The sequence below is a fragment of the Nyctereutes procyonoides genome, unplaced genomic scaffold, assembly GCF_905146905.1.
Source record: "Nyctereutes procyonoides isolate TBG_1078 unplaced genomic scaffold, NYPRO_anot_genome, whole genome shotgun sequence".
NCBI classification, from domain to species: Eukaryota; Metazoa; Chordata; class Mammalia; order Carnivora; family Canidae; genus Nyctereutes; species Nyctereutes procyonoides.
The window spans coordinates 69,611,952-69,625,633 of record NW_026575140.1 but is presented as its reverse complement, the minus strand read 5'-3'; the positions used below and the strand labels follow the sequence as shown (position 1 = coordinate 69,625,633).

At 44.9% G+C, this 13,682-nt stretch overlaps 1 protein-coding gene across 14 annotated transcripts in view; it reads right to left on the bottom strand.

The window, feature by feature from the left end:
• NCAM1 (neural cell adhesion molecule 1) overlaps nucleotides 1-13,682 on the bottom strand; it is a 295,160-nt gene that overhangs the window by 82,579 nt on the left and 198,899 nt on the right. The gene's annotated exons all lie outside the window — the stretch shown is intronic.

Below are 13,682 nucleotides of genomic sequence, written 5' to 3'. Positions count from 1 at the left end.
CCCAAAGCTAGATGCCCAGACATGAGGCTCTTTGAAAGATCATTCCAGAGAATGCCTTGTAATTCTTTTAGTATCAAATTTCATATTAAGAAAAACTACCCTATAGCATTTACCTCTGAAGATTTATTTTCTTCCACTAGCTAATGTTTCCCCAAGGAAGGAATCTTGGGGGTGGCCAAATGCCCCAACCAAATATGCTTTCTCCTGCCTTTACTCCCAAAGTGCCTAACATGCCCTTTTTGCTGGGATTGCTCTTATCTGCAGGATGAGACTGTGAGCTGCCTGCTTCTTATTCTCTCCATCCTCCGAGCACTCGGCTGTGCCTGTGCCCAGCAGATGTTCAGTGTGTGTCAGATGAGGTAAGGGTCATGCAGAACGTTCAGCACAGCCCCGGCTGTGGCCAGGGGTCTGCAAACAGAAAGACAGGGCAGAGGAGCGTCTGTAGCAGCAGATGCTGCTGCTCCAAGCTGCCCCAGGGAATTAGGGGTCCTGTTCTGAGAGCTGACCTCCGGGAAGTCACACAACCTCTAGGTCCCCAGTTTTTTCATTTATAAGATCACAGCGGCTGAGTGTGAACATTCTTCTACTCTAGAATATTAACGAGTTGGCTCCCTCCCTATCTACTTTCTCCTGTTTGCCAAGATGCTGCTTAAGGACACACTGTCACAAAAGCCATGTGCTTCCGAATCTTAAGAGACACAATCTGAAAGTAAAGGAAATCTCAGCATCTCATGCTTTGGAGGTTTTCAGACATCCTCATGTTTCTAGAAATTTCCATGTGATGTGTTGGAAGCTCTTTCCAGAATCTTACTGGTGATTGTCTATACTCCATATACGCTGAGAGACGGAGAGAAGAAATGACCCATGTTGATAGAAAAGCTGCACAAAGACTGTCTGGCAGTGTTCTTATTAAGCAAAGTAGACAGAGCAAAAGATGGCTAAATCATAGGTCTGTGTCGCCCTCACCACCGTGCCGCTGAGCGCCACACAATAGGCCTTTGGAAGCATCATTCCCTTTGCACAGTGGGTGAGCTGAGGCAAAGATAATTTTCCAGGCTGCTTGGCTATCAACAGACACCAAATTGCTTAGCTGAGCAGACGTGATCCCCTTCGACTTGTTGCAAAATTCTTAAACAAACCTTGAAAATGGAAATGTGTTCTCATTTTACCTCCTAGCTAAAAGGATGCTGACTTCTTAGGAATCAGGTTGAGGGGATACACACGGAAACATATGCTTTCACAGAAAACAAGATCAGGCTTTCAAACCATTAAAAATGGGTAATTATATATTGTTAAAATATATATGATTGCCCTTGCCTCCTGCCTAGTAGCAGGCTGATAAATATTTATCAGATGGCTCTTGGTGGTAGGGGAGCCCTAATCTGTAAGCAGCTGCCGATTCCTGCGGTGTAAATACTCCCACTAGGAATTTACAAGAAACCACTGTGATATTTCTCAAAGTGAGTTTGGAAGAGACGCATCCGACTGGCTCTCAAAAGCCAGCGGGACAGCTTCAGCACACTGCTGTCTTGCCTGACACTCAAACCCCAAGCCTGGCCCATAAGAGTGAGTCACCAAGAGCCACTTCTTCTAGCCTAGCCTGAGCAGCACACTAGTGTGCTTCAGCTCTTGGGTGGGCGGAGGATCAGCCATCCGGGCACATGAAGGTCACACTGGTATCTTCCACGTGGTTGCCTCTCCTGCAGCTTCTTCACTCTTGAGAAACACAGCAAATCTTTTCTCCCCTGGGGCCCACCAGAGATTTACATGCCTTTTACTAATTTACTAATTTCTAAGTAAATTTCTTTCTCTTCTTTCCTTCCTTCCTTCCTTCCTTCCTTCCTTCCTTCCTTCCTTCCTTCCTTCCTTCCTTCCTTCCTTCCTTCCTTCTTCTTTCTTACTGAGCTCTCTTTCTTGATGCCGACAGGCAGGCCTGCTTTGGTTATCCTGCATCTGCTAAAACTCAGGCCGTTTGTCAGGAACTTGCAGACAAGAGGTATGTTAAAGTGTTTGCTACTTGGCAACCAGAAGGATGGGGCTTCATCAGAGCTGCACGGGAATGAGCCTCTCGGAAACCAGGAGGGACCAGCCGGGACGTTAAGGCAGGGGGCTTACTGCCTGGGAATCACAGACCTGACGATGAGATCTTCATCGGAGCTCCAAATCCTGTCAACGGGCACGAAGTAAGGCCTGGGACTGGGAGGTAAGCCCTTGCAGCCCTGGTTAAGTGGTGTGACCTGACGGTGGCCCCGTCCTAGTTACTTTACTCCTCTTTGGCTCTTCTCTGCATCTGGCTCCTTTTTTTCTACCTCCCTGCCTCCCCTCTGCTCCAAGGTCCTCCTCCTTCCTGATTCTCTTCTATGGTGGAAGCACAGGGAGAGCAGGACCAAGAAGAAAAGAAGGGCATTCATCACGCAAGGACCATGCTGGCATTTATCTCATCTGTACCGTCTAGCTCATGCTTGTTTCTTGGATCTTAAATCCCACACAGTCTTTAAGGAACTTCTTTTCAGAGCTCAACTCTCTATTTATGTAGTCACTTTTCTAAAATAGCAGCCCCCCCCCCCGCCCCTCTAGCGGATTCTCTGTCACTACTGCAGGAGGCATCCCTTGTGAGGGCAGCAGGGGAGGACCCGCGCACGAGAGAATATGATGATGAACAAGCAACAGAGACAGAAATAGAAAAGTTGGAAATGAAGAGGTGGGTGGGGCAGTCCCCACTTCACTGCCCCGAGTTCCTTTCCAACCTGAGCCTGGCCCTATGGTGGTCCAGCATTTCCCAGGTCAGCCTGGATCTGCCTCTTGATACCAGGTCCTTCGTTCTGTTTCCCTGACTGCCACTCCACCTGCTTTCCCCAGGCTCGTGTTCCATGACACACTCTAGGAAAAATGGGAGGCTCCTGCTCCCACAAGACTTTCAACTGTGCCTCTCTGTACCCTGTCTTACTTCCTGGTACAATTCCAGGCCACGTAAGGTGGATCCAGGCAAGACAGAGGCCTGAAGAGTTGCTGCCCTTCCAGCCACCCCATCAGTGTGAGCAGCTGCTTACATCTGGGCCTACTCCACCCATGAGTGTGATACACACCAGCATCATGAACATTCCAACTGGAGGTGTTTAAATATGTAATCTGTGAATCTGTACCAGCCAAGAAAACACAGTGCAGGAGAAGCTTGAGATAACCTTTTGTGAACTTGCCAATGACCCCCCCGCCCCCCAACCACGCTGTCAGGTAAGAAAGTCTATTGAGAAGTTTGGAGAAGAGGAAGAAGAACCATGAACTCCAACCTGCCAAAGGCTCATTTACTATTCCTGATGAATTGACACAGCACTTTTATGCCCTTGAAATATGTCAGTTTTTCATCAACGAAACAGCCCTCATAAGAGGTTGATGGACAAACTTTCCTCAATAGGCTGGAAAATAAATGGTGTATTTTTTAATGGTACAGTAGAAACATTTGGAAGGCATTTGTTGTATCTGCCTTCAGGAAATCTGTTAAATTAAGTCTGGCCCCATCCCAATGACCACAGAGAAAAACCACATAAATTAAACATATAAAAAATAAACAATGGGGTGATTTACAGATGTCTCCTATCTTCCAATGTAACTCTGAAAAGAAAATTCGTCCTTGCAAAAGCCCATAACACCTCCCTTGAAAACCGTGAAGAGTTGTGTTTATCTTTCCCAGACCAGTGGGTGTTCTTGGAGGTGGGGTAGGGATGTGACCTCAGAATACACCAGATGGTCTTTCAGGATGTCAGACAACTGGACAGTGGTCAAATAAGGTTTCACTTCACCTACTCTCCTATAAAGTTTAACAATTCAGTCCATTGTGGATGAAACAGTTTGACTGGGCTGTAGGACACCAACCTTTCTTTCTGACCTCAGGCCACTTTCCTAACTCTCCAGCACAATTACAGCAGAAGCCAACTTAGAGTAATGTTACAAATCTTCACTACACACTTTTGCTTTTATTTTTTTAAAGATTTTATTTATTTATTCATGACACACACACACACATACACACAGAGGCAGAGATACAGGCAGAGGGAGAAACAGGATCCATGCAAGAAGCCCGACGTGGGACTCGATCCTGGGTCTCCAGGATCACATCCTGGGCTGCAGGCAGCGCTAAACAGCTGCGCCACAGGGGCTGCCCCACACCTTTGCGTTTAAAAGGCTACCAAGCAAGCATCCACCCTAGACCTAAGCCTCTCCAGGGCTAATCCTGTCTCTAGTCTCCGCCTTCTAGCACCAGCGCCAGCCCCATTTCTGGCACAGAGCTGGGACTGCACACACACAGTTGATGAAGGGACTTGAGTGAACCCGCCAAGATCTCTGCTTCCCAGCTCTGCGTTTGTGCCATGAGATTCCCTGATGATCAGATCCTCTTCTACTAAGACATGTTGTATTTTATCAAAAACACCAGCATCTGGTGGGCGGTTGACCAACCACCCACATTCTCATCATGCTCTTGTCTTCCCCCCAACCATTTCCTCTTCTACCCACTCACCAACTTCTGCATTGCCTTCAGCTTACTTAAATAGCATTCTCAGTTTCCTTATTCTTGCCTTTTACTTCTTCCCCTCTTGTATTTTCATATATGCATATTTATGTGCATGCATAAACGTGTTGGGTTTTAAATACAGGGGACATAAATATGTGTACAGATATGTAAGGAGCAGGATGTTTTTTCACCATGGCGAATGGTATGAAAAACACAAAAACAAAGTTATCCTATTATTTCTCCACATAAGGACAGAGAGCAAAGCTCAAGGGTTTATCCCTTCCAGTGTCATAAATGCCTCACTAGCAAGCCCCCAGCCCTGGACCCTGGGGGTATTTAGGCCACTCCCTAGGAACTCAGGCCAGCCTAGGTCTAAAGCCAAGTTACACATGTGGCATATTGAAATGTACAGCTCTTAATGAGGAATGGGGCTGATGTGCAGAATTCCTGTATCAAAAGAACTTTCTACAAGGTGAATAATGAATGACATACATGTGACTGGTGGGGCAAAGTTTCCCAAGGAGGGCGGATGCACACATTTCCAGTGCTTTCCAGACTGTTATAAAAAGCACCCCTCACATTCTCCTCCTTGCCACCTTCATTCAAACAGTACACAGAGCCTCCATCTCCTGGGCCCAGGGTTATTGTGGTGCTGCCACTCACAACCCAGCACAACTGGCAAACTCTATTAAGCTTCCATCAACTCGTCGTGTTACATTAGAGACCTCAGTCAACCTTTTGACAACAACTGTAAAATGTCTCCAGATGGGTTAACACCGCACATTAAAGTTAGTATTCAAAGGCTTCAGTCAATCTAAGAAATACAGATCTCCCACAGAAGCATGACATCACCCCACAAACCTCAGTTACCAAGGTACCTCTGGAGACTTTTGTAGGGGCTGTAAGGAGGAAGACTTTGGGCACCCAACTGATGAGCAAACACACACACACACACACACACACACACACACACACACACACAATGCTCTTTCTCTCTCCATCTTCTCCAGCAGATGCAGAGCTTCTATTCCCTGAGGATGGAGACACAGTCAGTGGTGAGAGGAGCAAGCGTAGATGTGAGTATCGTGCCTGTTCTTCAGAGCTGGGATCTCCCAACAGAATTCATCTCCCATGTTGCTCCCTTCTCCTCACTGCCATTACTTTACTTCTATTTCTTGACCTCAGTGGAAATATGAGTGGAACCTGGGTTTTCCATGCCACATGCAAGCAAAACAAAAACAGAAACAAACACAAACAAACAAAAAAAACCCACAAAGCTGAAAGTGAAATATTTCACATTCTCCAATTTGTAAGATCTTTAAAATCTGTGCCAGCCAACGGTGGCCAGAAGGGCCAGGTGGGGGCTATTTCATGCCTCTAGGCTCAGGAAGACCATAGGCTGCAGCACGGGCCGGGGACCAAGGTGCAGGATGACATGAGACCTCCATTCTGGGAGTCACAGCCCTACCCATTGACAACATTTAGTAGAACAAATCACTACTGCAGATGTTTTGTTTTTTGTTTTTCTATTTGCACGAAAGCCCTACAAATTTATTTTCAGATGCAGAGCACGTTTCTGCCCTACCTGTGCTCCTTGGCATAAATATTACTGAAAGAAATTGAGGTTGCTTAGAAATACCTGGTGTTTCGTGGGGAAGTGGAGTCTGAGCATTGAGAGAGAGATCTCAGCAAGTGGGAAACATGGTAATCAGTCCAGGAGTGCTGGGGGGCCTTAAGCTTGGAGACCCACTGCAGGGAAACTAAACCCCCGCTAGGGTCTTCTCAAGTTGTTCTGGCTATGTTAAAAGGATCGGATTGTCATGAAATCTTCAGAAGAGGAGATATATATGATTTTCAATCTTGTGTCCCAGATCAAAGCAGCTCATAATAAGAACTGCATTGTCTAGTTAAAGGCATTATTCTGCTGCACTGGGCACAGAACATTTACATGAAACACATACTGACAAAGGTAACACGCCACAGGAATTTTTTTTAACATTGAACACAGTCACTGGGGTAAGGGATACTCAGGCAGAGTGGCATGTGGTACTGAGCAAGCCAGGGGCTGGCCCCTGTGCCCCTCAAGTTTGCACCACCTCTACTCCTCGGCCACAGAGGCCCACTGCCAAGAGTGGTGCTGCAGCATTGCCCTCAGGGCTGGGGATTCCTCCCACGGGCCCTGTACTCCCTGTCTTCTCCCAAGCTAGACAAAAAGGGGCTGAGGCTCTGAAAGTTAAACCCTAGAACACAAGCCTCAAAGTAGCAAAGAATGCCCCCGGATGGTGATTTCCTTCCTCCTTAGCTTTTCTGGCATATCCTGCTGCCCCTAAAACCTGCATGTTTCCAGTGATGTGCTAATGTCGGCCATGCATTTCCAGCCCTATAACGTAGTGCTCACAGGCCTGACAAACGGATCTGGACAAACCACTGCTATGAGAACAGTGGAGGCCATGCACGTAGCAGCTTCCCCTTCCAGCCTCCATGTGGGCAATTTGCACTATCATGCAATCCCTTCTTATTGTACTGCTAGGGCTGAGGTCCAGAGAAGCAATTCAAATTAGACCTCAGGTTTATGGAGATTCTTAACATAGTTATAAATATTCAAATCAGGGCTCGATCTTGGCAGGATTTTTCTAATTAAAATTTCATTCAAATTAAATCAGCCACATTTTGACAGACACAGGAGACAAAAAGCTTTGTGGTTTTGTGAGGGATTTTTTTTTCCCAACTAATCAAAAACACGGCTAATGTAATAAGAGTGGGGAAAGGACTTCGTCCGTGCTGGTGGTGGTTCTGCACGAGCGACGAAGGGAGGCTACAACCAGAAGCCACTGCTTTCCCAAGCGAACATCATTTTAGAATTGCCTATTACTTAAAAATCTAAAAGTCAAGAGCCTCTCCATGGAGGCTGGAGCTGCCACAAGCAGTATTTTTAAAAGTAAAACTTGATAACATCACGAGCAAACTACTCGACATCATTTGCATCTGAGTTCGATCCCAGATTAAGCCTTCAAAACACAGCTGCCAGCCTCAAATTTGCAAATACAGATACAAATTTCCTTTTTATAACAGTCAGACTTGTAAAAGGCAAACAAAATAGACAATGCAGCACTTAGAACATTTCCAGCTAAGAAGGAAAAAAAAAAGCCATTCCAAGATCCAAGGCAAAATACCTACTTTTCATGGTAAAACAGCTTTATTCATTTCCACTTCCTCCACCAAACACAATTTAAACTGCACATAATTTTTGCTATCAACCCCTCTCCTACAGACTGTAACAGCTAAAATGCCAGTCTGTCTCCAACATAATTAAACAAAATGTGCAATCTTCTAAAATCTGTGAATAAACAATATAAGGCAAAATAAAAGACCCAGACAAAAAGAGCATACCGAGATCAATCGCCAAGCTATAATATCCTGACATCCTGCCAAGGAGTACTTACAGAATCCACTGTTGCACGGAAAATAATAATCCGAGAACAGAGAGAGGATGAGGATGAGGATGAGTACAGGTGAAGACACTTGCTGGGAGCACAGAGGGGATGGGCTTTATGCAGCACACTACACCAGGTGGCTCTGATGGCGGCTCCTAAAATTTGCCACCAGGCCTTGAAGGCAGCTCAGAAGTTCCAATGGCCCAGCCTGGACCTATGGGGATGGGACTCAGGACCAAACAGAAGTAACGGATGAGATGTGCAATATGAATGTGCTAATGCTACCAGGAGATAGTACCACAAAAGGAGTGGCTTAAACAACATGAATCCCTTGTCTCACAGTTCTGGAGGCCACAAGTCCAAGACGAAGGTGCCTTTGCAGGTGCCAGGGAAAGGTCTGTTCCAGGCCTCTCTGCTAGCGTCTGCTACATCCTTGGATAGCAGCAACACAACTCTGGTCTTCATATGGCATTCTCCCCGTGTGCATGTCCAGCTCCAACTCTCCCCTTCATATAAGGACAACCATCACACTAGGTCAGGGACCCACCACACTCCAGTATGAGCTCACCTGAACTAATTACATCTACAACGACCCTATTTCCAAGCAAGGTTACATCCAGAGGTATTGGGGAATCCAACAAATGAATTATGGAAGAGACACAATCCAACTTGTAACATGTACGGAGGATACCGTTATCTAATTGGACAGTAAGCGATTGCTAAATCCAACTCACTATCAGCTCTGGGAGGGCAAGGAGTTCTCCCTTTTCATGATATATCTCAAGCCATATGCCTTCCAGAACTCTCCTTTGGGAAGTGGTGGTGGTGGTGGTGGTGGCCAGTGGGTGGGGAATCGGGCGGGGGGGGGAGTGTGAGGGAGGGGGTTTGGGATGCACCACCAAGCACAGTCTTTGCAGCTAGAGAGACCTGGGCCTCAGTTCTCTATGCTTTGCGATACACTGTTTAACCTGTCCCAACACCTGTTTCTTCCCCTGGAAAATGGAGAATACAACATCAACCTGACAGGTTTGTAGTGGGGATTACATGAGATGACATGAATAAAGCAAGTGTCCTATCTTATGGCATGTGGGGCAACCGGCATTAATTCACCTCCCCAGCTCCTCTCTTGAACCCTAAAAGCAAAGCATCTCAAAATCAAGTCACTGAATTTTACTTTTAATTATACTGTGTGGATTTTCTAAGCACAAACACAACAATACAACACCAGCATTGGCTCAAATTACCTGGCCCTGATTTACAGCATAAGTGATTGTTTTCATGCAATTAGCTTTTAGCAGTGTTTGAAGACAAGCTTACTGATTCTTTTCCACCCAAGGGAGCTCTGATTCGTGGATTCCAATGTCTATTCAGTGTAGTATGAAAGAAGAACATCTTCTTTCTTTGCCCTTAGTTTTCTTAGTCTCTCTTTTTTCATAAGCAAATAGGCCGGGGAGACATAAAAATCAAACCCAAAGATGCAGCCAAAAGATGAAAAGGTAAAACACAGCAAAATAAAATGAAACAACAAGACCAAAAGTCACCCTACCCTTCCTGCACTGCCCTGCCCCTTCCCCACAAGATTAGGTCCTCAGAATGCTTCTTCACATTATCTGGGTCCTTGGATATTTTTTTCAAATAGTAGACATAAGGTTGCATACTCATACCCTCTTAACACCTGGGCAGTGCACTTCCTTTTTTTTTAGCCTTTAAAGGTTAGATACGTATTAGACATTTGGTTCAGCAACACCTGTAGAAATATCTCTGTGGAACAAACATTACAGTTTGCAGGGTTAGAATTGTCCTAATTAGAAAGTAAGGACATAATCTGTCCTGCCTGCCTACCAGTTTTCCTGTGGTTTTATTTTTGCTGCCTCATTATTACCCATATGATGCACACTGCTGTCGCAGAAAAACAGAGAGGATGGGCATAGCCAAAGGACGGCAATCCTGTTTTGAGAGTGGGGAGAATTTTAATAGCAGGGAGAAGTTGTTTGACAAAACAAGCCCAAGAGCAAGCTGCTATGAGCCTCACTGGGAAAATGATGGGACTTGGGGGCTGTGGAACTGGTGTGAGGTCTGGAAACCCCCCCCCCCCCGCCCCAAAGTTGGCCATGAAGCACTGAGCAAGTGTTTTTGAGCACAGCCTCCTCTTCTAGGGAAGGACAATGCTAGCAAGTAATCTCCTTCCTACTCTCTGGCTGCTATGAGTTCCCAATGAGATGGCAAATGTTCAAAAGCTTTGGAAAACACCACAAAAATATAAAAAGTTTTCTAGAAAAAAAATACCTTTTGATCTACAAAAGAGGTAAAGGAATAAAGACACTTGGAAATCAGAGAAAGGCTCTTAGACAAAGGTTCTTATTTCATGCGCCTTGGAAAAAAGTCCATCAGACAAACACACTAATGAAACAAGGTTGTGAGAAGTATTTCCCATCCTACTCTGAAACAGCAACGTAAAATGACCAACACCAATGCCTTCATAGAAACAATAGTCCTCTTACACCCAAGAGCACAAAGAAAAATCAAGGAACAAGTGAAAATACATATGTATTTTCTCCTATGTGAAATAAAACAATATATTTTTTAGGAGCTGCCTTGGGTGTATGAGAAGGCAAGTTCCTGTTTTTTCCATGCTAACAGCTTTTCTCTGTGTGTTATTAATGTGGAGCCAATCTGCACCACTGATTTTACACAGGGGAGAGTTCAACCCTAATTGTTCTACCAATAAAGGCAAGTTGAAATGATCTGCTAGCATCATAGCATGGGTAAACAGGTTCATCTAGGTGGCCATTAAACCACGTCAACAATTGTCCCCAGTTTCTGTTTTGGTATATGTTTGGTATCAACTAGGTCAGTCTTGTCCTGGGCTTCCCAAGCTGGTTGTTATTTCTGCAAAGCAATTGGAGATGAGCAAAAGACAAAAAAAAAAAAAAAAAAGAGAGAGAGAGAGAGAGAGAGAGAGGGATAATCTCTGCTTTCCTCTTTAATAGGCGCACGAGCACATTTATATTCTGTTTCCAAGTTCATGCAATAAAGGCCTCTTTAGTATCCCGTAATAACTCCATTAAAAAGCTTATGCTTAATCACACAGTTAACATTTTCCTGTGGAATTGGTTCTGTGGCCTCCCCCCGCATCTGGATTCCCAGCTCCCCACCTCACACAGCTAAACATTTCCCATTGATTAAAAAGTGCTGTTCGTGCAACTTTACTATCATCGGTGGTTAAATATAATTAACTCAGCATTTCAACAAAAGAAACTAGATCAAATTGCTCTGCAATTTTTGGTAAGAAACAGGATTTCTTCCCACTGCGTACAGACTAAACCAGGAGCAGCAGGACAGATCTGAGAACTTAATAACACATATCAAACAGAAGTAGGAGAAAGTGTATTAATTACTAGGTAACAGATATCAACAATGGAACTCACTACAATTACACATGCTTAAGTGACCCAGAGAGTAAACTGATCTCAGAGAACACACACTATCCCTCCTTTTTTTCATAAGACGTGTCATGTAGGCCCGCACTGAACCCAGGGGTGGGCTAGTCGAGGTGGTTGCTGGCGGGGAGGCTGCTGTAGGCAGGGAGGGATTGTCCAAGGTCTATCTCAGAATAACAATTGTGAATTCCAAACCTGTGTTTACCAAAAGCAACAGAAGTGAACTGAGCGAAAGCACAAGAGGCCAAATCAAAATAGGACCCAGACCACAAAGATCTGGGCTCTGAAAATGCAGACTGATGCACTGCGCACACAGCACCTCCGCACAAAGCCGTGTTTTCCAAAGGAAGCCCACCAGGTGAATTTGAATTAACCTGTTTATCTAGCCCAACCTGGAAGAGGCCTTACTTGTCCAATTCAATTTTAAACACAGTTCTGAATTCAATTCCATTTCCTTTTAGATATAGAAAAATGTGTTCTATGAAATTCTGGCTTCATGGTCCCACTACAATCTCGCTTATTTATACCGTTTCTAAAGAAGTTATATAACAGGTGTCTAAAGATCTGGTTCAACTTTTCAGAATGAAGAAAAGCCCAGCTGTTGGATAAACACACATCCTAGTTAGCTATCACGCTAGATTATGGAACCACAGCAAACTGGTCACACTCGATCACTTCCAGGAAAGTCTGCCTGGCACAGTTCCAAGAACTGAGTCCCACTCACATCTGAGTTTGAGTTGTGTGAACCCTGGGCAGAGACTGCTCCCCACATGGTGTGAATGCAGGGAACCAGGCTGGAGAGGGACCCGGCCTCCCTGCCAGGAGCTGCCTGCAGCCCGATGGTTTGACTTCCGCACCCCCAGGGGCCGGGCTCTGGTGGCCAAGTTTGGGATGGAGGCTTTTGAGTAATTGCTGAATGCTGAGAAAGGGTTTGGTGGAAATATTAAGAAAAAAAAATCATTTACCGCTGTGAAATAGCGGGCGGTAGCTGCCATGGTAACGTGGTGCCCACCCCCACAAGCAGGCCTGTGGGGAAGGGGCCTGAGTCACTGTCTGACCAAAGTCAACCCCAGATCAAGAGCACCTGGAGGAGCAGACTTTGGAAGGTGGTTCCCCTCATGGCACCCCAGACTGCAGGGCTTTATAACACTGCTCACAAACCATTTAGAAACACAGTATTTTTCCTAAGAATGTAAGTGAGGAAGCTTAGAAAGACATATATGCATACAAAAAAAAAAAAAAACACAGTTAAGCCTTTTCCAGAAGCGAAGCAAATCTGAGGCCAGTGGTTAATAGGGAGAGCTCGTGGTTCTGGTGTCTTTACATCGATAGGTATGTGTTCTTTGACAGCTCCTCAGAACACAGGAGGATCAAGACTGTGTACTTAGCATGTCCTATATGTTCCCCAACATAGTTATCCAGTATGGATATCCATTTATCCAGTCGAAATCCAGTATGTCAAATACCAAAGAGCCTGAAATCAAATTTGTGTTGACAGAGTAACAAATGGAGTGAGTGAATCCTGTAAGAAGCCATTTTGAAATCTGAAATCTGAGTTAATCCAGCTGAATTTGTTTTACTTAAAAGTACTATAAATGATCATATACCTGTATTTTTTTGCCTATGTGGAGATACGTATTGTGAAGTTCATATACAGTAAGTAGAACAGAATTGACTTTTCTGTCTCATGATTTGCTAGAGGTAGATCTCCAGACTTCCTTCTATGAAAACTTATGGGTCATGAATCTGAGGATCTGAAAGCCTCCTTCATTTTCTTTCTTTTTTTTTTTAAGATTTTATTTATTTTATTTATTCATGTGAGACACACAGAGAGAGGCAGAGACATAGGCAGAGGAAGAAGCAGGCTCCATGCAGGGAGCTCAATGCAGGACTCCATTCCAGGACTCCGGGATCACGACTTGAGCTGAAGGCAGACGCTCAGCCTCTGAGCCACCCAGGTGCCCCAGGCTCTTTCATTTTCTAACAAAGCCATATTTTGTTATCTTCATTTGGTAAAATATGGTCATAATAACAACCCTTCTCAATACACCTGCTTTATAGGTGAATGGAAGTTAAGAAAGATTAAAGTGACCCACCCAAGGTCATACAGCCATTCCACTGGATTTACAACTGGACAGCAGCTCTTCAGCTAACTCCCTGATGTGGAGATACACAGTACCCACTGGTGGGCTCTTTATTCTACTGCTGTGTTTTTGTATGGATTTTCAGGGTCCTGTATCTGCAAATTCCTTCCACATAACTTGTCCTAGCAACCAAGCTGCAAGGCACAGGAAGCCCAGG